General features: G+C 50.1%; 1 protein-coding gene across 1 annotated transcript in view; it reads left to right on the top strand.

Moving 5' to 3' along the window:
- Positions 1-8038: 8038 nt before the first annotated feature.
- The window catches only part of PTP4A3 (protein tyrosine phosphatase 4A3), a 43929-nt gene continuing 28701 nt past the window's right edge, over positions 8039-23266 (top strand). The window contains exon 1 of the mRNA XM_039548980.1: positions 8039-8105. The gene's annotated coding sequence lies outside the window, so the exon portion shown is untranslated. The remainder of the gene's footprint in view (positions 8106-23266) is intronic.

Here is a 23266-nt window from a genome sequence, read left to right as displayed (position 1 = left end):
TGCACTACCCTGTGTTACTAATAATGGCCATCCATAAACACGAGAGCAAGCCGTGGGGATCAAAGCTGTGACCTTCATCGGGAGATGCTCTGCTTCCTCGAGCAAAAAGAAAGGAAACGTGAGACACGGCTGGCTCGGGAAGGAAGCACTGTTTGCAGGGGCCATCCCCACCCTCCCACTCTCCAGCAATACGCTGAAGGGCTGCAAGCCCCCCGAACCAGCCAACATGTGAAAAACAGCCTCGCTGTCTCTGCAGGCAGTTTCCACCTCCCCTCTTTCCTCAGTGTCAGACATTCATCTACATTACCGGTAATTGGATAAAGAGAAAAACATGAGCTGTGCTTCTTTTTGCTTCCTATTCCGTGAAAAGAAAATCTCCCCTCCTCTCTGTGCTTTTTTGTTTTAAATCTCGGGGCCACTACCAAGCGTCAAGGTTTATTTCCTTATGGTTCATTATATCATTTAAATGCAGATTACAACTTATCTTAACCCTTAGCTGAAGCAGTAGGTGGATTTTTACGATGACAATTCATTGTTTCTCAGGCATTTCTCCTAATGAAAAACAAAGGGTCTGAAACAGTACAAGTACAATTTGGTTCCTTTCTCCATTGAGAGGTTTCACTTGCACAGAAAGGCTGGTGCCAGAAACCACACGTTTTTTGGTCATCTTTAGGGTGTTCCAAGAAACATATTGTCAATAGATCTCAATTTTTAAGTAGAAAAAGCCAGTAGAAGTTTTTTCCTCCACATAAAGACAGCTTTCAGGGCTTCTTTATTGATGAAGAATGACCCCCAACAGTTGTAAATCCATTTTTTTTTCCCTTGCTTGTGATCTCTCCTCCCTGGCCAGCACAAGAAACTGTGATGTCCTCGAAGTGCCACTGCAGAAAGGGTTAAGGTATCTCAAACTACAGCCTCAATAAGCAGCTCGAAAAAGTGTCCTGTCCCCAGGGTAGGATCAGTGTATGAGAATTTGCTCAGATCATTTAATGTTTGTAACTTGATTTCCTGCCGGAAAGCTTCAGTGGGCGGAGTTTCTGCTAAACCAGACAGAACTAGAGCTATTTCCTTCTCCAGATTGCTTGTGCATGTCCAGTCAAGCTCAACTGAATTAATATCCACCGGCTTGTTTCCCCCACACACCCCTTCCCATTCACCTTTTGCAGTGAAAATACTGGAAGTGAGTGATAATCTTGCTGCCACAGCCTCAGGAGATGGGATGATCCCACAACCTTGGGCAAGTCCCGTTCTTTCTCTGCACGTCTGGTCCACTTCTTGTTAAATTCTGAAGAAAGGATGCTCTCATGACCTGGCTCCTGCCCCACTGATTTCCTACATGACCTTGGGAAAGTCACTTAACATTTGCTGGCCTCCACCTTCCACGAAATGGAGAGGAAATCATCAGAAGGCTTTGCTCACTCTGCTGCCACCACCAGTATTAAACCACGGCCCATGAGGATTGAAAGTAGAATTCTTTCCAGTTTAAGCTTAAAGACAAGTTGCTATTGTCTTCTGAAAAGTGCAGATCTGTGCTGGATCACCTGAAGCACTTCTGCAAGGAAAAAACAGCCCTGTTATCCCCCACCACGCTCCCAACTGCAAATGGATTCATTCATCCGCTGCCTCGGCCATCCCAGGAACCATGAGTTTCTTTCACATTCATCACTGAATGCAACCAAATCTCCTGGGAAAGGCCAGATCCTGCTTCAGGTGCTTGGTTTTTTACCAAAGTTTTAGGTTTCATCAAAGTAGTGTGAGCTAAACCCCATCAATACTTTCATCAATACTGAGAACATCTACATAGTGGTGAATACAGGACCAGACAAGTGGGATCCTACAGATCTCATAGGAGAACAAATGGCTGGGGCCAGAGATCTACCCCATGCATAGCCTTGGGACTCTACTGGTTTGAATGGTGTCAGGTCAATTTATTTGAGGTTCAGTTGGTAATCCAGACACTTCGTTATTGAGGTGAAGGTAGGCGAGCCCCCTTCCCTCAGTCAGTTTTCAGCAGCACCATTCAAAAATACTCCCTAGAGTAAACAGCAAAGTCACCCCAAACAAAAGACATGAAGCACTGTGGGGTTTTTTTCTCTCACAGGACCAAAGAGGAAATTCCTCTGAGGCACAAAGAAATTTCTGAGTGCCGTGTTTCTCACCCTTTTCCAACTGCTGTCTCCACACCAGCCTGTGAGTCCCACTGCTGGATGCCTGGGGCAACACCCTCTCCCCTCACGAAGATAGTATCATGTCCTTAGGATGTGTCTACACTCCCAGGTGGAGCTGGTTACAGAATAGTCCTTTCCTTAGGCCTGGCTAAGTCTGGAGGCCTGGGCGTGAGATAAAAGTAGGTACTGTTCCTTATCATACAAGCAAGATTATGCAAGAATGTCCTGTAATGAGGAAAACGAAGGTGCTTTGAATAGGTATGTGGGGTTGGCTGCAGGTAACTTCTGGCAGGAGCAGGGCTCTTGCAGCATGGACCAGCCCTGGTTTCCAGTGCCACATGAAGTGGGGCAACCAGCTGCCCCACACCAACCTCCCTAAATCAAATGATCAATTCACCTTCTTTCACAAAAAAAAACCACAAAATTTAAGGACAACATCAATGAAGGAACCATCACCAGGACCTCAAACTCAAAATCTTTATCTGCTACTGTTACTTCATCTCCTTTCTGATTGCTGGCTCGCGTGCATGGGAATGCAGTGTGTACAGTTTCATTTTCTTAATTGCAATCATCCTGCAGGCCACCTTCAGGCACACTGGGGACCACCAGTAGTGCAGGGACTGTATGTGAAGAAGCCCTGCCCTGGGAGACCCATCCTGCCTTCCCTGATGTGGTTAAAATGCCATTCCAGATTGTGGTGCCTGCAAGGATTTCATGATGTTCTCAGCCCAGAGGAGAGCCCTGGACTATGCCCTGTGCCTGAGAAAGCAGGACTGAACTTCAGCTGTGTAGAAGGGCAGCTGTAAAAAAACAGGATATCTGCAATGGTAGTAGAGTTTCCTTCATAGCCTCCCCCATCTCTTTTACATCCAAGTGCAACCTCGGAGTCTCTGGACCGAGCTCTTTCTGTTCTGAAGCCTTCGCTGGCTATTAATACCTGGGGAATCTGTGAAGTAGGCAAACAAGGTTTTGATGAGTGTGGGAAAAAGAAAGGCGTTACCACATATGAGTGAACTTCAGTTTCGCTCATGTGCTGAATTAGTCAGTGCCTTCAAGTGAATTCCAAGTGCTGGTCCAGCTATTAAATTACTCTTCTTGAAGAGCTAAGTGCTCCATTTTTAGCCTCTACTGGAGGAAAAGCTAAATTTAAAAAAATAATATTAGAATCTGAACTATTGCAAAGGCTTTGGACTTGGGTGTTTTTGGTGTGTTGTTTTGGGGTGTTTCTTTCATGTTTTTAAACTTTTTTATCTCTCCCAGAAAGAAAAGGTATCCACTAGTCAACACACAGCAGTTTCTGGGACTTCTGCAAGGTGGAGAAATCCAGGTCACTTGTCATGCCCGTGAATGTGATGTCTGAGTCAGGAAACCTCATTGAGATGTTGCAGCCCCAGAGGAATGTGAGGCAATAATTGCTTCACCGAAGGAGCAGGAGTACCTGGTGTAGAGGGTCAAGACATAAGCTCCAGTGGCTGAGAAATTCGGTGGAGGATTTGCTCAATTTAAACAAGGATGGGAAGGAGGCATCAGCACTGGAACATCAACAGTGACATCTCAAGAATTCATGTTTCACTTCCTACCCTGGAGGAGTGGTTCCTCCTGCAACCTTTCCAACCCAGAATTATCACTTTTCTGCTGCTTCCTCCTCTGACACGTCTCACTGGCTGTGAGAAGTGCCGTCTGGAGGTGGCAAAAAGCAGAGCCATTTTTTCCATCAGTTCACTGTTAATGCTGTCCTGGCTCGAAGGAAGTTGAGTTTGGCTGAAATGGAAATGACAGAAGGGGCAGGAAAAAAAAAGATTATAGAAATTTAGACAAAGCAGGTGTATGGATTGCATTTCCATCCTTTCTGCAAACACAGAGGCTGCGTGGGCTAGATCCAGGAAAGTGTCCCAGCTGTAATACAAGCACTTTGACAAGCACACATTAAAATATAGCCAGGCTTTCCACTAACACTAAGGTAAACACAGCCCGCTGGGATTAGCATCTGTGCAGAGGTTACAATCCTTCCACATTGCTTTTCAGTGTATTAGGCTGAAAAACATGCTCAAGGATGCTCACGTGCACAGGAGATTGTCGATACTTGTGCTGAAAATCCATTCAAATTCAGAAATTACAGCTAACATGAAGCCTACTTGATCCTCTTAAGGCTGTGACCTGATTGTGGAAACATTTCTCTTTACTTCTTTTTCTAAAATACAGAGAAGCAAGGCAGGGGCTTGACTGAAGATGGATTCAGGCTTGCCAGGAGACCCGAAGGTGCTCCCCAGTTGCATTGCCCATCAATTTTTAATGCCTCCATTTCCCCTCCAGCTCACAATGGACAAAAGCTCCCCTACTCAGGATATTCTCTGATTCTGTGGTGCCCAAGAGCAGCAGCCAAACTGGTATGAATTTACACCCCCGGCCAAGAAGCGACGCTCCCAGGCACAGCAACCCTTCTGAAGGGTTCTGAACCCTGCTGAAGCCTCACCCATGCAAGAGGGATCAAGCTGGGCTTGACAGCACTTCTGAGGGAATGTGCTGGAGCCTCATGCTGTTGGCCCTCTTTCTTCTGCCAGAGCTGTCAAGCTGAGGTTGTGCTCGAGCGCTACAATTTGCCATGTGACATTTCAGATGGGAAGCAAAAGAACGGCTTTGCCAACCACCGCTCTCAGGTTCTCCGCTAAATAAAAACCAGATTACTGACATTTGCTGTGTCTGAGAGGAAGGCGGGTCTGTCTTTTTTACAAACAATAAAGGATGCAGAAAAACAAACATATTCCCTCAGAGACAAGCGCAGTTCCCCACCATGCCTGGGAATCCCCATGGAAGGGAAAGGGGTCATGCTCTTCTAACAACAGAAGATTTGACCAAAAATACCCAACCAAATGCAGCAACTGCGACATTTTTCTTTGGATTTTTTTGTTTGCTTGTTTCAGTTCTCAAGTTTTTTGGCTTTTAAAGAAAGCAGTCACAGGCAGACTTCTCCCTGGGCCCCACCATCACCAGTGTTAGCAGGAGGACTTCTGCCCTCCAAAGCTTTCCCTGGGCTTTGCCAGACTGATTTTAGCACCACCGAAAGTCACACTCTGAGTTTTCATTAAAAAAACGTTGATGTGAAAAACAGATAATTTTCTCACTTCAAAAAAGTAGCAGGGAGTCAGACAGCAGAACCTAAATGTCAATAGCAAGGGAAGTCACAGGTTTTTTTCTGTTCTCAGCAGACTTCCTTGCAAGGTGTGAATTTGCTAATGCCTAACCAAGGTTAAGCTTATGCTCTGTGTTGAGAGGGGAAGGGGAAGGAGAGAATGAAAATCCCTTTCATCCAGCTGTGGGTTTCAAACCTGGAGACACCAAATGTCTTGAATATCCTTTGAAATCAATCAACAGATTCCAAAGTTTTATCCAAGGATCCATTTCATACATTTACACATATACTACTGTAGTTGTATAAGATTCATTGCATTAAGAAACTTTGGTAAATTTAACTTATTTCCTTTACTCTTTTCAAATAGTCATATGCCAAATCAGCCCTTCTCAAGTCCTGCTGGAGGACTTGCCATAGGTCCTGCCAGGCTGGGATGTCAAGGCTGTGTTGTGTAACAGCCTGAAGCTCTGTGAGGGAAGGTTTAGGTTGGATATTAGGTTCATCACCCAGAGGGTGGTTGGGCACTGGAACAGGCTTCCCAGGGCAGTGGTCACAGCACTAGGCGTGACAGAGTTCAAGAAGTATTTGGACAACACTCTCAGGTGTGATTTTCTGAGCTGTCCTCTGCAGGACCAGGAGTTGGACTCAATGATCCTTGTGGGTCACTTCCAACTCAGGATATTCTATGATCTATGCTTCCAGGTCATCCCTTAAACAGAGAGGAGGACTGCATACTTTGAACAATGTTCTCAGAAACATAAAGCACTGTCAGACCATTCTGGTTTAGAGGACACAAGTTTAGTGCCTTTCAGGGAAAAGGTAAAAATATCCTTAAAAGGCAACAACATCTTAGGATCTCCTGATATTCATAGAGATGACACGTATTTGTGTCTCATGAGGAATCACCTCATCCCTCTGTGCCTGTGACCCCAACCCTCCTATTATTCTTTTCATTTTTTGAAGCCCTTGTCTGCCTCTGCGGTGACTTCTGCTAAGAGAGTCCTCGACAAGTTAGAAATAAATGAAAACTTGCAATGGCGTCAGGTGCTCTGCTCCTGTTCTTTTGAATTTATGGTGGTTCTTTACACCACAGGTCTAGACATGGGTTGACAACCTGAGGCGAGGCCCTTGGCTATAAAGTGACAGCAGCTCCTGAATTGTGCCAGCTTGAGTCCGCAACACACTGGGTGACCCCTGTGCCTCACGCGTACCCAGAACCACTAATGGGAGATGTTAAATATATCCTGTATAGCCTCAGGAACGGGCAGCGTCCTTCCTTCATCCAGCCTGATTGTCAGGGAACCACGGGCATCTCCCCCCAGAGGACAGGAGACACTGCTGCACTGAGGCCAGGCCTGTGCTGTCTCCCCTTGACCCTGCCCCCAGGCTCCTCTTTGTCTTCCTCAGCTTCCTCTTTGTCATCTTTGTTTTCCCCTTCTTCTTCCCCTTCTTCTTCCTTCTCCCTCTTCCTTCTTCCTCTTCTTTCTCCTCTTCCTCTTCACCTTTGTCATCTTTGTTTTCCCCTTCTTCTTCCCCTTCTTCTTCCTTCTCCCTCTTCCTTCTTCCTCTTCTTTCTCCTCTTCCTCTTCACCTTTGTCATCTTTGTTTTCCCCTTCTTCTTCCCCTTCTTCTTCCTTCTCCCTCTTCCTTCTTCCTCTTCTTTCTCCTCTTCCTCTTCACCTTTGTCATCTTTGTTTTCCCCTTCTTCTTCCCCTTCTTCTTCCTTCTCCCTCTTCCTTCTTCCTCTTCTTTCTCCTCTTCCTCTTCACCTTTGTCATCTTTGTTTTCCCCTTCTTCTTCCCCTTCTTCTTCCTTCTCCCTCTTCCTTCTTCCTCTTCTTTCTCCTCTTCCTCTTCACCTTTGTCATCTTTATCTTTTTTCTTCCTCCTCTTCTTCTTCCTCCTCTTCCTTCTTATTTCTTCTTTTCCTCCTCCTCTTCGTCCTTGTCATCACCATTTTCTTTCTTCCTCCTCTTCTTCCTCCTCCTCTTCCTCCTCATCATCTTCATTTCCTTTTTCTAAGAATGAGAGAATCACAGAATATTTTGGGTTGGAAGCGACCTTAAAGGTCATCCAGTTCCAGCCCCCTGCCATGTGGGACACCTTCCACTATCCCAGGATGCTCCGGCCCCATCCAACCTGGCCTTGGACACTTCCCAGGGATGGGGCAACCACAGCTTCTCTGGGCAACCTGTGCCAGTGCCTCACCACCCTCACAGGGAAGAGATTTTTCCTAATATCCCATCTAAACCTGCCCTCTGCAGTTTGAAGCCATTACCCCTTCTCCTGTCACTCCAGCCCTTTGTCCAAAATCCGTCTCCAGCTCTCTTGGAGACCCTTTAAGCAGGGTCTAAGGACCCTTTAAGGAAGGGGCTCCAAGTTCTCTGCGGAGCTTTCTCTTCTCCAGGCTGAACAACCCCAGGTCTCCCAATCTGTCTCCACAGCAGATGTGCTCCACCCCTTCTTGCTCCATTTCCTTATCTTTTTCCTTTTCCCCCCGACCCCCACACTCCCCTCACCCCTTGACCCCGCCCACTCCCTTTAGGTCCCGCCCCCTCGCCGGCCCCGCCCACGCAGTCCCGAGACCACGCCCCCCGCCGGCTGTGCCCTTCCCATTGGCTCCTGCTGGCGCCACGTGACGCGGCGGCGGCGCGCGTGGGGGCGGGGCCGGGTGCGCGGGCGCGTTCGGGGCGGTGGCGGCGGCTGCATGTGCGGGCGGGGGGCGGCGAGCGGAGCCGGGCGGGCGGCGAGCGGAGCCGGGCGCGGGGCGAGCGCAGCCCAGAGGAGCCGAGCGGAGCCGGCGGGCAGGTTAGTGCGCGGGCGCGGAGGCGGGCGGGCAAGGGGAAGCGGCGGCGGCGGCGGCTGCACGTGTGTCCGCCCGCGCAACAATGCGGGCGGGAGGGGTCCGTGCGCCGCCGGCTGCGGGGCTACCGCGGCATGTGGAGGAGGCTGCGCGGTGCGATGTCCCCCCGGAGCGGGGTGATGGCTCCGCTGCAGCCATCCTGGGGCTGGGGGGGGGGGGAGCACCAGCGTGCGTGCCCCCCCGACCCCCAGCGGAGCTACAGCACCGTCAGATTGAACCCAAAATTAAGGGAGGGGAGCTGCAGCCCCGGTGCGGGGGGTTCACGCACGCTGCTTCCTCCCCGCCACAGCCCCGCTGGGAGCCCACGCGCGATGCCGCAGTCCCCCACCCCATGGTGCGGACGCGGAGCATCCCGGCAGACCCCATCCCGCCGCGCTCCGTGGGTGGGATGCAGCGTGGGCACTGTCAGGGCTCTACGGGGCCTCTCCACCCCCGTCCGGGCCGGACGTAGCGATCGGTGTCACAAGGGGCCCAAGGGGGGAAGTGCCGTGCTCCAGGCTGTCCGGTCTCGCCATCCCCGTGGACGTTTCCCTCTTCGTGAGGAAACGGCGTCAAACGAATCGGGCTGCCCTGCATCGGTAGCTGCGGCAGGGATGGCCGCTCCTGGGTCGTGTTTGGAATAGGCTGCCCAGGGAAGTGGTGGAATCACCATCCCTGAAAGTGTTCAGGAAACGTGTGGATATGGCCCTTGGTGACATGGTTTAGTGGTGAACATGGTGGTGGTGGTGCACTGATGGTTGCACTTGGTGATCTTGGAGGTCTTTTCCAACCCGAATGATTCAGTGATTCTGTATTTGAGCATGTCTCGTTAGACTAACAAGCCTTGCCTGGCCTGGCCATGGCGTGGGGGCTTGGGAATGCCGGTAGTTCCCATTCCCTGGGCAGGCAGGTCACAGAGCAGGAGGACACCCCATGCCATGCCTTTCTCTGCTGTAGGTAAGGTGGATTTTTGCATGCAACTGGAATTACTAATCCAAGCAATTAGCTGGAATCTGTCAAGTTTGTGCTGCTGCCAGTTTCTCCAGTTCATTTGGTTACAGCTTCATCTTTCTGCTCAAAGGAGCTGAAATGTAAACGGGGCAACCGAGTGTCTGGGGCTGCTGGGTTGGGTTTATGTGCATCCTTATGGCCAAAGGAGGATCAGCAAGAAAACTGAGCCTTAATGAAGTGGTGTATTTATTGGCAGCAGTGGAAAAAGCGTAATGTGGATAAATGGGGCTGGTGGCTTTTCCGTATACAAAATGTCATGAATCTCCCTACCAGGTTGTGAGCTGGATTTAAATTCCACTGTTATAATGATCACTGATTTTTTTATCACATCGTTGCTAATAGCTAGTGTATGTTGAGAATGCTGCAGGTGGATTTAAAGCTGTGGGTTTGTGGACCCACCAATATTCTGCACCAATATTTATAATACATGCAGGGACTTAACAGGTGCTGGCTGGCAGGGGCTGATGTAGCACAGTCTCTGACACAGCCACTTTTTGGGGATGTCAGATGCCACCAAATTTGACAGTTGGGCAAGTGAAGAGACTTCTAACCTTTGGTAAGTGCTCCAACCTGAAATTTGTTCCTCTTGAGAATATTAAAACATTAACTTTGGTTAACTTGTGTCAGTGTCTGCCATGAGCCATCGCCCTGTTGGCGCTGCCTAGAGAGAGGGCTGCTTGCAGAAGCAAAAAGCTTTTGTTACAGCTATTTTATTTTCATATGTGCCTTGATAGCTCAAAAATCACTCGTCGGCTTCCAGTCAAGGCAGTCGTGGATGAGAAGCATCCACTGGGATTGGCCTGTTAAGTGCATTTCTTTGATTTGACAGCAGAAGTGCCCAGAGAAACATCAAAAACCCCAAGATTCAGGCATGTTTCCAGCTCCATCATCCCCTGCAAGTCATGGAAATCAGTGGCTTGAAAGCCATCAGCACTTGATGTTAAAATAGCAAACAGTAAACATCGTCTCCTATCAATAACTTTAATTATGGTTTGGGTTTTGTCTTAAATAGACACACGTTGTCATAGGGAATCAAAGTTTAGCATCCAGACATGCTCAGCGGGGTGGTAGCATCTTTAGACAGGGTGTAACATGCTTTTATAGCGTAAATTAAAATAAAAAAGGGGTTTAGCAGCGTAGCATGCTGTTGTGTAAGAAAACTGCCAACTTTTGGGCTGAGACCGCATGGTTTCTGGGCATCGTGTGCTGCGGCGTGTTGGCGGGTGGTGTTCCCGGGCAGCTTTGGACGGGGAGAGCAAGTTTTACCGCTCTGCAGCTGAACCCTGATGGGGTTTTTCAACCATAAAATGAAGTGCAGAGGAGGCTTTGTGTGTGCCATGGATAGCCAAACTGAAAGCAAAAATAAACACCCGCGAAAGCTGGATTTTTTTGGTCATCGACAGAAAAGGAGACTGCCGGTCTAGGGGCGGGTGTGAAGTCCCGTGTTCATTACGTTCCTAATCTGGAAAATACAGACTGTGGCACATGGCAGCAGCGTGTGTGGCTAATTTTACATCTTGTCCTTTTCCCTTCTGATTTAACCCAAAATTAAGTAAGGGAAGCAGCACCCATTGGCCTATTAAATGTTCATTTTTGCCAAGTTACGCCACTTTGCGAACACGGGACACGACCGGATTCCTGTGGCGAGGAGCCCTTAAAATTTCAACAGCTCTACCTATAAATATAGTCACCGTGAAAGGCAATCCGGCTTTAAAAGAAAAAAAAAGCAACCATGCTCTTTTTTTAGTCCCACTGTATCTGCCTGACTTCAGTGCCATGCGATGCATCTCCAGCCGGGTGGTGAAGCCGAGGCAATGTGGAACATTCAGTCTCCTAATTCCTCTTGCTAATATATATGAAGAATGGGTGCAAATAGAGAAAAAAATTCGGTTTAGTTGCCCTGAAGATTTTTGGGGATGGGACAGTGGGGCTGGGTCTCTGCAGCCACATCATGGCCTTTTGCAGAGGGTGATTGCTTGGTCCTGGTGAGTTCCCAGGAGCTGCTGCACTGTGGGGCAGTGCAGATGGAGCCTGAGGCATCCCTTGGACACAAAGCAATGTCCCAAATGAAAATTAAAGGGAAAAAAAAGGAAAGAAAGAAAGAAGCTGGCTGCCACCTCACCCCAGAGGTGTCTGGGCTCACCCACTGCTCTCTGATGCAATCACAGCAGCCCAGGGAGCTCAGGGGCTGTTCTTGGACATGCCCAGGGTTGCCCAGGGACAGGCTGGCCTCGGGATTGGGTACAGAATATTCTGGGCATTCCTCCAGGCCAGTGGGACCCCCCACCAGCCCCAGGTGATGGCCGCTGGCACATCCTGATGGAGAAGACAGCGCTGCCTGCAGGGCTGGGATTTAGGTGGAGAAGCTCCAAGGGAGGGTGGTTTTGCAGCTTAGTGATGCTTTTCAGCGTGCCCTGCACTCGCATGGCAAAAATCCACCTTTGTAGCCGGAGCAGCTGGGTCACCTTGCCGCACCAAAACCTGCTGGGTATGGTTGGGATGGGGCACGGGCTGGGAAGTGTGTGGGAGTGGGGCGGGAGAGCTCTGCGCGGGGAATTGCTGCGTGTGCACTTGGGCGAAGTGCTGAGCCTGGGCTGCGCGGGAGCTGCAGACAGAGCCCACACGTGACCGTCTGAATTTCAGATGATTGCTGGACCACTTTGCCAACAGCCTCTCGCAGCTCATCAGCTGCAATATCACTTCTTTTCCCCCCACCCCGTTTTTTTTTTATTTTCTTTCCCCTTCCCCACCCTGCCTTATTTCCAAGCTGAAGCAGGAGGGATGAATATGGACACCGAGGGTGGCTGCAGCTGCACAGGGTTTGTATCCAAATGGTTTCCTGGAAGGCAAGTTTTTTTGTTGTTTTTCAATCTTAAAAATATTTTTACAGCGAGTGTCTCGTATCGGGGCTGTTTGGATGTCAGGTTTAGTTTCCCATGACATGGAGTGATTAGAGGAGGGAGGGGAAGGAGGGGCTGGGTTCTGCTTTACATGCAGATCTCTCTGCAGCGGTATCATCGCCTATTGATGGTAAATGTGTTCCCTCTCATCTCTGCGATAGTTCTCGGAGATTTCCTCTTTTACGTCACTGCAGTTAATAAGATGTTTAACTTGGGAGCTGGGGGCGATGTGCTGTGTTATCGTGTTGCAAGGAGCAGGGGGGGATGACGAGTTCCTGCACAGACTTGTGCTGGGAAGATCGTATCAATGCTGGGGAGAACAGCTGGGTTTGGAGTCAAACCACTGCCTTTCACCCTTAATGAACCTGACCTAGCTGCATCTCATTTTTTTTATCGTGACAATAATTATTTTCCTTCTAATACTGAGAGAGGCAACTCAGTCCTCTCTATCTGCTGCATTGCTGGAGTCAAGTGTGCACCTTGATTTTATTAAGCAAATTGTGTCTGCCTGGCTGGACTTTGGCTTTTTTTCCCCTTTTTTGGGGACCCCTGAAGCATTTAATGAGAGCACCTGATGGCTTTTTGTGGTGACTCTGCAGGTGCAGTAACTGCAGAGCCTGAGCCCTCTCCAGGAAAGTCCTTGACTGTGTGTTTTGTGTGTCACTGGTTGATTATTGAGTTAAGAAAGTGTTGCTGTTGTACATGCCTTGACCAGGAATAGCCTCCCTCTTGCCACAGTTTGCAAGGCCAGCTCGTTGAGAGCAGGCGAGTTGGTCAATAAATGCTCCGAGCAGCACCCTAGGGAGTTCTGAACCAAAATGGGAACACTTGTGTCCTTCAGCTCCTCCTTCCTTGCCAAGTTGTTTTCTTCCCCCAGCTCCTTCTCCAACTTGCCACTCAAACACAGTTCGTTCTGCAGTGTTTTTCCACAAATGTTTTTCAGGCATGACAGCAGGGAGAAGAAAGCCACGAGTGCTGCAGGGGGCTGATGCCTATCAGGCCAACCCTTGCCTTTGGCTTTGGGGGCCCCTTCGCTTTGGTGGCTGCAGGTGGGTTTGCGTTTGGCAGCTCTTGGGCTTGGAGCTCCTCTGTCTGCCACCAGACCCATCCCAGCCACCTGCACCTATTCCAGGTCTCCCAGCTCATCCCCAGGGCTTGAGTCAGGTGGGGTGGCCAGGGTGTCCCTATGTAGGTGTGGAGGGGGAAGGGCTCCATAACCCTCTCAGGGAAATGGGGACATGGAGGGTTTGCAGGAGAAACAGCCACAGCTCTGTGGTGGCATTTTCCAACCTTCCATCAGGACCTGTCACTTGCTGTCCTGACGACATTTAGCTGATGACTTGCTGTCACTGATTTTGCTCAATAACTCTTCTTTTAAAGACCAAAATGCTCCTTAAAAAACAACGTGCCACCAGCATGTTGGGATGTTGATTTGGTTTTTGGGAGGCTCACAGCTTCCCAGTTGTGCTTTTGCTCTGGGGAGGAAGCAACATGGTTGGGTACAATTTTCAGCCCTCATGGGAACAGGGTCTTAAAAAATAACCCTACCACATCTCAGCTCACGCCCTCACTGCTGGATGTGGGAGTTAATTTTTCTCACTCCTGCCGTGTACAGCAGCCCCTCTCTGTGCTTTTGCTGCGAGCTGGGACAAGGAAAATTTTGGGTGCAACTCCAGGCAGTGCTGGCTCGGCACATGTCCCCAAGCGTCCCAGCTGGGCAGCTGCCCAGGGCCCCCTTCATGCAAACGGGGTCAGCAGCTGGGAAATAGCAGAGCAAAGTGCCTCCCTGGTAATTCCCAGCTGCCGTTAAAGCGGCTTTAAAATAAATTCCCTCAAAGAGCAATTCCAAGTATTTGAGGGTTTGAACTTTTCCGGGGAAGGGTTTGGGAGCTGCCGGCTACTGCGCTGCACCCTGGCACGCCAAGGAAAGGCGCCAGGGCAATTGCTCTGATTATCCCAACATCTAAAAAACACTTTTTTATTGTCTGTATGATGTTTATTTATTAGCTGCATGTGCAACACAACAGTTAGAGGTGGGGCGCTGCTGGAAGCAAAGTTGTGTTAAACTGGGAGGATGGATAGCTGGGCAATGTCCTGGGCTGGAGGCAATGCCCCGGCTCAGTGACCCTCACCATGCCGTCCTACCTGGCCACCAATGCTTACCCAGAGGTGCAGCCCAGCTGGGTGCCTCTCGCTGCACATTCCACGGCCGGCTCTGCTTGGTAACGTGGGCACAACAGGAAACAAACTTTGCAGCAAACTTTACTCTCCCAGAGCCCGTGAAGCTTGCTTAAAAAAAAAAAAACAAACTTTGGAGCAATGTGGTCTTTCTTTTTCTCATGCTTATGAAAATTCTCATACCAAACCAGTAACCTCCACTGCCCCCGCTTCATTATTTTTTAAGGTGGCGTTAGGGGGCATTTAAGGGAAGGCTTGTCCCAGCCTCTGTGTCCCCTCCTCTCCTTCATCCCGTCATGGCAAATTACAGCTTCATCCCTGCTTGTGTGACAGGCACTAAAAGGGGGAGGTTTGGTCAATAAACAGCAAAGTTGGTCTCATCCCTGAAAGGCTCTGAACGTCCCTGAGTTGGTGCTCCCCAGGGTGATGCGTTGCTGCATTCCGGCTGGTGCAACTTTTTGGTCACGGGAATGTCCCCATGAGGCTGAGTACCCTGAGCTGGGGACAGCCAAACTTTTCCCTGCAGAGACAGTGCTGGGCTCTTGCCCAAGTCCCCTCTCCAGGGCCCTGGCACAAGTGCAAATGCAGCCAGGCAGAAGGCTGGTGATTAAACCCATGATCCAGGTCACTCTTGCCCCTTTCAGTGCCCCAGACAATAAGGATGCTGATAGCAAGACTACATCCAGTTGGGGATATTGCACCTCTGAACAGTTCAGTGGGTTTGGGGATGAACTGAGCAATGTGAACTAAAACCACCCTAAAAAAACCGTTGCAGCAGGTGGTTCTTCCCCACACACCCTTCATTGCCGTGGCTAAGCTGCTCCCAGCTCAAACTGATTTTGTTCATGCGCTGACCTTTACTCTGGCAGCTTCTTACTGAACTTTCTATCGTATATGTAATTTTTAAATAATTTTTTTTCTGTGTAGACATGACAGAGCTGTCTCCTGAGATGGCAGAAAACACATCTTTCCTCTTAAAGATGGGTAGGGAAACCTGCACATGGCACAGGGAGTTGTGCTGTGGATGGGACAACACTGGGTGCAGTCCCAGCCCAAAGTTGCATCCACTGGACCACACACTTAGCTCGCTTTTTTTTTCCCTCCCAAACTAATCCCTCCAGCCCCTTAGGCTTTTTTGTTTTTGTTGTTGTTGTTGTTGCTCCTCTCTGAATTCCTTCTAATTTGCAGGCTTGCTGCCAGCATCCAACGCGCTATAAAAAGGGGACTTGTTCTTCAAGCTTCCCTCTGGTACAAAGTGTTTGCACAAATAGCAACACGCTTGACAAGTAGGTCTGATTCCCCCTGCTATTACCGAAATGCTCATAGGGTGCTCGGGGAGTAGAGCCGCTGTCTCAAGACAAGCCAAGCTGAATTTCACACAGGGCCCTGAGCCCAATTCCCAGCCAGTGTTTAAGCTCCTGTCAGCTGGAAAAACGGAGCTGTGCGTTTTTATTTTCCTCCCTGTGCATCTTCCCTCTCCCTCCAAGAGCAAGTGGATGTGTTTGCATCCCGCCATATCCCACCAGCACAGGTGAGATGTGGGCTGTGGCTGCAGACCCATGTCCTGCTGAAGGCAGCCCCAGGGCCACCACCAGTTTTTGGCTGGTCCCCCCCCTCCCCACCATTACAAGCAGCCGTGACACAAACCCCCTGCCAGCTTCCTTCTCAAAACTAATGAGCTGTTTGACCCTGGCAAGTCCTCTGGGAAAGCTGTTGCCAGAGCCTTGCTGCTCGCACAGATACAAACTGCTCTCGTTTCCAGCTTAAATTTATTTGTAGATGACTCGTACCCATTTGGCCTTGTTCTTCTTGTACCCACACTGGCTTTTAGCTTGGATGGCTCCTTTCCCTGCTCTGTATTTATCATCTGGCAGGCTCTACCAAGTGCTGTAGGTCTGCCAACCTAAATGACTCCAGAGCTCCTGGTGAAGCATGGCTGGAGGGGGTGTAAGGGCATCTAGGCTTCCTCATTCCTGCAGTGGAGACAGCCCCAGCGACTTGATTTGCAGCTCACCCATTGAAAAGGAAAATCCACCATGCTGCCTCTCGACATCCTCGCTGGATATGGTCCCAGCCTGCAGAAGGACAACCCCAACCATCCTCACCACTGACAAAGGCTCTCTGATTTGAAACCATTCTCTAATTTCATTAGCACGCTTGTCTTTTGCAATGCAAAAGCCATTTTGGCAGAAGATGAGCATGTTTTTTTCCTGGTGCAGCCTTCAGTAGCACCCTTCTCTCTCCTTTCTGGTAGTGCCAGGGTTCGTGTTCCCGGCCATGCTAATCTCAGCCCTGGTGTTGTGGAGCAGACATTTCCCATGCACAGCTGTGCCAGGCACTTCGCTCAAAGGCTGAAGTGGATTTACAATGTGGAAGTTCATCAGTGCAAAACACACACGTGGCTCCTTACCAGTAGTCCGCTTTTGGAAGTGTTGGACCATCCAGGATGGTATGGGAAGAGCTGCGAGGTGTTTGCTTTCCCCCCAGGATGGTAATTTCTCACCTTGGAGCTCATTTTCCCCATACTTTCTGCTGCCATATCTTTGCTGTGGGTTTTCTTTGCATGTTGATGCCTTTCATGTGCTTTCTTTGGGAGCTCTGTGCTTATTCCTGGTGATGCTGAGATGCTGGCTTATCCATCCTGATTTAGACCCCTGCCTTTTCCTTGGCAGGCAGAACTTGGCTGGTACCTTTGATGGAGGAAAGGATGCTCCAGGTGCCATCACTCACCAGCTCCTTATTTCCTCCAAGTTTCCCTTTAGTTAAGAACCTTTTTTTCTTTTTTTATTTTGCCTAATCTAAGCTGCACCAGCATGTGTCCATTTGAGGCAGGATTTTATATTCCCCTGCAGTGTCCTTCCATCATTCCGTGCCCTCATTAAACCACGCGTAAATTGGCATCATCAAGGAGGAGCTGGGCTCTGCGGTTATTAGCAGGATTATTCTCATCTCCTGGTTTCCAGTGAAGCTGCTGAGCTGGTGTAACAGAATTCCCACTAATGCTCATCTCCACTGTCAGGGAGAGCGATGCTGATGGGGCACTGAGCATCAGCAGCAGATACCAGGAGGAAACCAGCAGACCCCATCGCATCTTTCCGCATCAAGTGATTTTTGACTCCCAGCTCCTCTCCTCCAGGCCATGGTTGTTTAGCACATCACACTGGGCATTAACTTCCCCTCCTGAAACTCTTCTGAGCATCCCGTGGGCTCCTTCACAGCTGCAGCTCCAGTGCCGGAGTGCATCCTGCACTCATCGCTGGGTTTGCTTTGTGCATCGCATTTTCTCACTGCCTAAATCAGCATCCACAGCCTCCAGCACTCAGAGTGGGTACAGCTGGGCATTTTCTGGCTTCAGTTGATCTTCCTTGTTCCTCTCTCCCCGTTTATTTGATTTCTCACTGTATTTAAAGACAGGAGAGGCCAGTGTGTGTTTTACAACCTTCTCCTGTTACTAATTTCTTAGAAACGAAGGGGAAGGAACCACAAGCAATAAAGAGCCTGAGGTTTGAGGACTGGCTGTTTACTTGTCAAAGCTAGAAATGCAGTGACTGAAGAGGACAAGAGAAAATCCTTGGTGCAGATGTACCTCATTTAAGTTTAGACTTGTGTAGATCAAATTTGGGGGCTGTGGACTTTTACATGGAGCTGTTACTACTGCCATTACTGCAAATACCATCTTAGTTTTGCCTTCTGCACCTCATTTTTGAACCCCCGGCCTGACTTCCCTGCACCATGCCCCTCTGATGCTGGGGGAGCAGTGGTGCCCATCTCAGTGGCATTGTGTCACCGCATGCAGTGGGATTGCACATGGCTGATGATGCGTGGGTGGCAATAAACCAGTCCTAAGTGTGCAAACGCTGGCAAGGAGGCTGGGACTGGCCATCAGCTGCTGGGAAGAGGGGATGAGGAGCAGCAGGGTGGCTCAGATGCCGAAGCCAAAGATGCTCAGAAGCCCAAAAGGGACAAAAATAGGTGTCTGGGTCATTCAAGAGGGTTTGAGGACCACTTAAGATCTTTTCCCTCGGAAGCAGCAATTACCAGATGAAAGGGAATGTCTTCAAGCAGGCGTTTTGGAGCGTCTGGTTTGTATTTGGCACGTTCACTGGGGGAAGGCGGGAAAGGCTGGAAGGCTGCTGGTTGGGTTGGTGGCTGGGCAAGTCAGAGGGTGTCCTTCAGGGCATGAGTCTGGTTACTAATGAAATGCATTTTGACACCAGGATCATTCCCACATCTCTCCTCCCTTTTGGACTGCATTGTCAATAACTCTCCAAAGCATTAACGCTGGGCATGAGCTGGATTTCTGCTCGTGGGAGGGCAAGGGGTGTCCCCACGTGAAGTGGCGAGTGGGGGGATGCACACGTGGTTTTCTTTTTAGGTTTCGCCCTTCCTTGCTACAGAGGAGGCATTGGCGTGTAATTACCACCAGCTTTAATCCAGCCAGACCAACTGCCTTTCTGGCAAACCCAAATACAATAGGAGCCAAAGGTTATTGCATGCCCTAAATAAAACCATTACAGCCCTGGGGCCTCACCCAAGCCCAGACCGCAAAGCATCCAGGACCGGCTCCATTCAGTTTTTCTGAGCCTGGAAGATTTGGTTTAATGGCAATGACCCATAACTTCTTTTTTTCTTTTTTTTTTTTTCTTACTTTCCCCCTGCAAAGCCACCTGCACACTTGCAGCCACCGTGGCACCTGCAGCACATCTGGCCAACGTTAGCAAGCCTGCCACGTCATTCGGTCTTCTCTTGCTAAAATCACTAGTGGCTTTAATTGAAAGCAGAGGTGGGTAAAGGCACATCACACAGACACACCATGGCATGCACGGCTCAGCTCAGCACGTGGCTGTGACCAGTATCCTTTCACACTGCTGCCAGATACAGCCCAATGTCCTGCCCATCCATGGGATGGACTGAAATTTCAGGCACCACACAAGGACCCTGAGGTAGCCACCCAGGAGCCAATGCATCCCACTGTGCCTTTCTCCCAGTTACTGTTCCAAAGTGGGATTTACTGTGAAACCTGAAGGATTTAACTCTCTATCCCTGAGCAGATACAGTCCAAAGTGATGCAAATGCATGACCTCACCCAGATCTTGAGAGGTAAATATTGCATCATGATGACCATGCCCCATATCCTTTGCCCCAGTCTGAGACACTCTGAGTCCATCCTGATGCAGGGACAAGCCAGGCCAGGGAGGAGGTATATGGTGGGAGAGGCTTTCTCCTCACCTCCCAGTTTAATTATCAATGTGTCATGTTTGCAGCATGATGGACACTGGTCCTGCCTCCACACAAGGCTGCTCTGCCTCCTGGCATCCCCACAGAGCTGCCAGCAGGGAGAAACTGCATTTCACAACCTGTCTTTCCAGGCTCCCATAAGGTTACTGGAGGGAGAGGAATGTGCTGGAGAAAATATCCCAACTGCTGTTAAAAGGCACAGCTTTCCCTGCCCCTTTCTGGGATAGCCATTCCTTCACCGAACCAGACACCCCCTCCCCAAATCACCCTGGGGTGTCTTTGCCCTCGTGGCCTCCCCTTCACGTGCAAATAATTGAAATTGTGATAAGCAGGCTCTTTTATGAAGAAATTCTGCTTTTCCCAGTGCTCCTGGGACAGAATTCAGTCACTTTATATCTGGGCCATAAATCTCCGGGCTCTCCAGGGCACACCCACCACACAAGGCAGTAATGGGCCTGCCAGATGCTGTTCTGTCTGGGTGAAGAGCTCGCCAGCCAGTGCAGCATCTGTTAATCATTTGCTAGGAGAGCCCAGGCAGTGAGGGAGTCTCAAGCTGAATCCCTTTTGGCCAATCCTTTCAAATCACTAGGCTACCTGGAGCTGAAACAACCTGTGAGCTGCAGCAGCCTGTGATCCTGGGCTGAGAGATGCATCCCATATGTCTGAGGAGGAAGGTGAGAAATCTTTCTCCTTGGTCCTTCTTCCTCTAAGAGGTGAAAAATCCTCCCCAGGCCAAGGCTAAGGCAGCCCTTTTCCTTGATCCCACTAATCTGCTTTTGCTTCAAGATGCTGTGAGCATTAGATGATGAGATGTGGTCCTGGGCAGTGAAAAGCACTGGGGAAGCTTGAACTGGTTTGGTGTTGAGTCATCTCCTCCTGGGTGATGGCGCATGGACAAGGCTGAAAGCAGGGATGGCTTTCTCTGATGTTTCTTCTCTGTTGAGTCTTTAAATATTCCACACTCCCAGTCCACGCATTTTGCCTCCAGCAGGTAGAACACCTCCAGATTCTCCGCAGAAGATCTTGTTGCATCTGGGGGCGATGGTTGGGCTGTTGCACTCACTCTCATTTCTCTCCCAGGCTAATTACAAGCCTCTGGGTCTCTCTCAGGTGGCTTTGCAAGTGCTTTGCTTTTCTAGTGCCAGTGCTGGGGAGCCCTGGCCACAACCATCAAGTCTTTCCCCAACTATTAGAAAGCAGTTACGCTCCTTGTGTGTCTTTTCATTGCCGGAAGCTGGTAAGTGGATGGATCCTACACAAATAAACTTCTCAAGGGCAGGGAGTCAAAATATCCCTGGGCTTGTTTGGTGGGAAAAGGTTAACCAGCATGAAGTCTATGAATTGCCGCTGACCCAACTTTGTTGACAAAATATAGTGTTATTAATTGGACTTGCAGGCAAACTGCCTGGGGATGTTTAGAAGGAACTTGTCCATTGCGAGGGCCAAGATCTCCCTGGGAGAAGATCGGTCTGGGCTCTTTGGAGATGCACCTAGGCCTTGGCCATGGCTCTGGTTTGGGGTTTTGTTGTTGAGGATAAGATATGTTAGGGTCTCAGTGTCCCATACTGGCCATGGGGCCACACAGATTCACCAACAGCAGAGCGGTAGCAGAGAAGGACAGGAGGAGCCTGTCAAGAAGCCTGGGACCAGGTGACTGAAACAGTCTCGATCTACTGGAAGGTGTCCCTGCTCGTTGCAGGATTAAATATTGTCAGACTAGACAACATTTAAAGTTCCTTTCCAAACCAAACCATTCTGTGATTCTTTTGATGACTCTAATGAGACTCCTGGTTCCCTAAATTCAGGTTTCTGCTCTCAAGCTGAAACCTACACAAGGCATCATTACCTGGGCAGGAGCAGCAACTTCATGATGAAGGTGAAGTTCCGGACTGTGACCTGTGCTGTTCCCAGTGTGCTCCTAAATCCCAGCAGCTGTTCACTGCTGTGTTGACACTGATGACATTCACTGTCACCCTACCCCCAGCTCGGTGGCTTATTTTGGCTGTGGCAGGGCAGTGGTCGGTGCATGTCCCTGGGTGCCATCACAGCCTTTCAGCCGCCATCGTGGCAGCTCCAGAGCTGGCTGCTCCTGTTGTGGCTGGCAAGTTCCTTCACAGCATCTCATGGCCATGCATGACGAACAGCTTGCTTCCCTCGGCCTGGGAGCGAGCAGAACACTCGCGCTGGCGCAGGCCCAAGACAGAAGCTTTGGGAATCCTCCTCGACAGCGTGACAGCAAATGCTCCTCTCGAGCAGGGCCGGTGCTGGGAGGCTCCCAGCAGCAAAGCCTGTCCTGGTGCAGGAAGAGCTCGCCTTGGGCTGTGAGCTTTCCTGCACCTGCATGACTGAACGTGCCAGAAGGCACCTTCCAAGCGTGCCAGAGTGGTGGAAATCCAACTGCCAGCAGATAAACGTGCCAGTGCCTGTCCTGCCATGCTTTGAGGAGGGGAATGGCACCTAGTGGAGGTGGGCAAAGGGGCTATGCCCTTTCCTCAGTTTCCCTATAAAGCTGACAGTCGCCTCCTAGGTGAGGTCGGCCACATTCAGGTGGAGCATTATACAGGTTAACTGTGCTCCTCAAGGGCTGCCTGTAGCCCACAGGAGAAGCTCCCTCTCCTGGGATGCTCAGCCTTGCCTAATTCAAGTTGGGCCATGCGAACATGACCTGGAAGAGCCAACAGGAGCATGATCCATTTGCCTGTTCCTCTTGCGCAGCCTCTGGACGTGGTCTTGCCCAGGCTGAAGTGGCCCCAGGGGTGAAATGGTCCATCCAGGCTGGAGTTCGGAGCAGCTTGACCGTTCCCTGAGAGCAGCCATGGCAAGCAGCCCGTGTTTCACAAGTGGGGTTTTCCCATCAGGCTCTCCAGCTGCTATAAATAACAGGAAACGTTTTGTCGTTTTCTGCTCTGGAGAAGGTCAGGAGCTGGATTCTGTGGTCTTTGGAGCTTTAATAAGGTTGGAGATTTATGCAGTGTACCCAGAACTCCCCCGAGACAGCCTGCCTGAGGCTGTTTGGCTCCTCGGATGGAGAAGTCCTGAATGCCAGCCTTTGACAAAGTTACCTTAGCCACCCTTTATGAGCTGTCAGGTCCTACTAAATCCTTAATGTGCTCTTCATCTCCAGGCCAGATGCTAACTCTTGGATTGCTGCTGAACCAGCTCATGAGAGGTTTGAACCATCCTCTGTCAGTGGTAGGAAAAGCTTCCACCAGGGACCCCAGGATGGATGGACATAGGGGCACCAGCCACTGGTGTTGTGAGCTTTCTGGGAGCTCATCTGCATAGAATCATAGAATCTGCCCATGTGAGACCCCACCTGGAGAACTGTGCCCAGGTCTGGGGTCCTCAGTACAAGAAAGACGTGGACCTGTTAGGGCAGGTCCAGAGAAGGCCACAAAAATGATCAGAGGGCTGGAACACCTCTCCTCATTTTTATGTTTGCAGCAGGATGGAAACCCAGCAAATCAAGTGGGAAGATCCATCCTTGGGGGTTTGCTCAGCCACCCCAACAGTCTTTCTGGGTCCTGGAGAGCCCCAAGCTCAGGTCTGTGCCGCCTGTCACCCCAGCAGCCGTGCCGGGAGGAGGCAGAGCCCTGTCTGCCGCCTCTCCCATTTCCCCAGCAGATGCAGGAATGCTTTGATGTCCGCTTCCCCAGCCCCAGTGCCCAGCACCAGGATTAACCACCAGTCAGACGCCTTCATCGACTCCATATAAATCTTCTAAACTCAGACAAGCACCACTCAGAGGGGTCCCAGCATTCCCCTCTTGCAGAATGAGGGTTAAAAATAGTTTTTCCCCT

The sequence above is a fragment of the Corvus cornix genome, chromosome 2 (genome assembly GCF_000738735.6).
Source record: "Corvus cornix cornix isolate S_Up_H32 chromosome 2, ASM73873v5, whole genome shotgun sequence".
Lineage (NCBI taxonomy): Eukaryota > Metazoa > Chordata > Aves > Passeriformes > Corvidae > Corvus > Corvus cornix.
The sequence above is the reverse complement of the archived record's forward strand: the minus strand, read 5'-3'. Positions and strand labels throughout refer to the sequence as shown.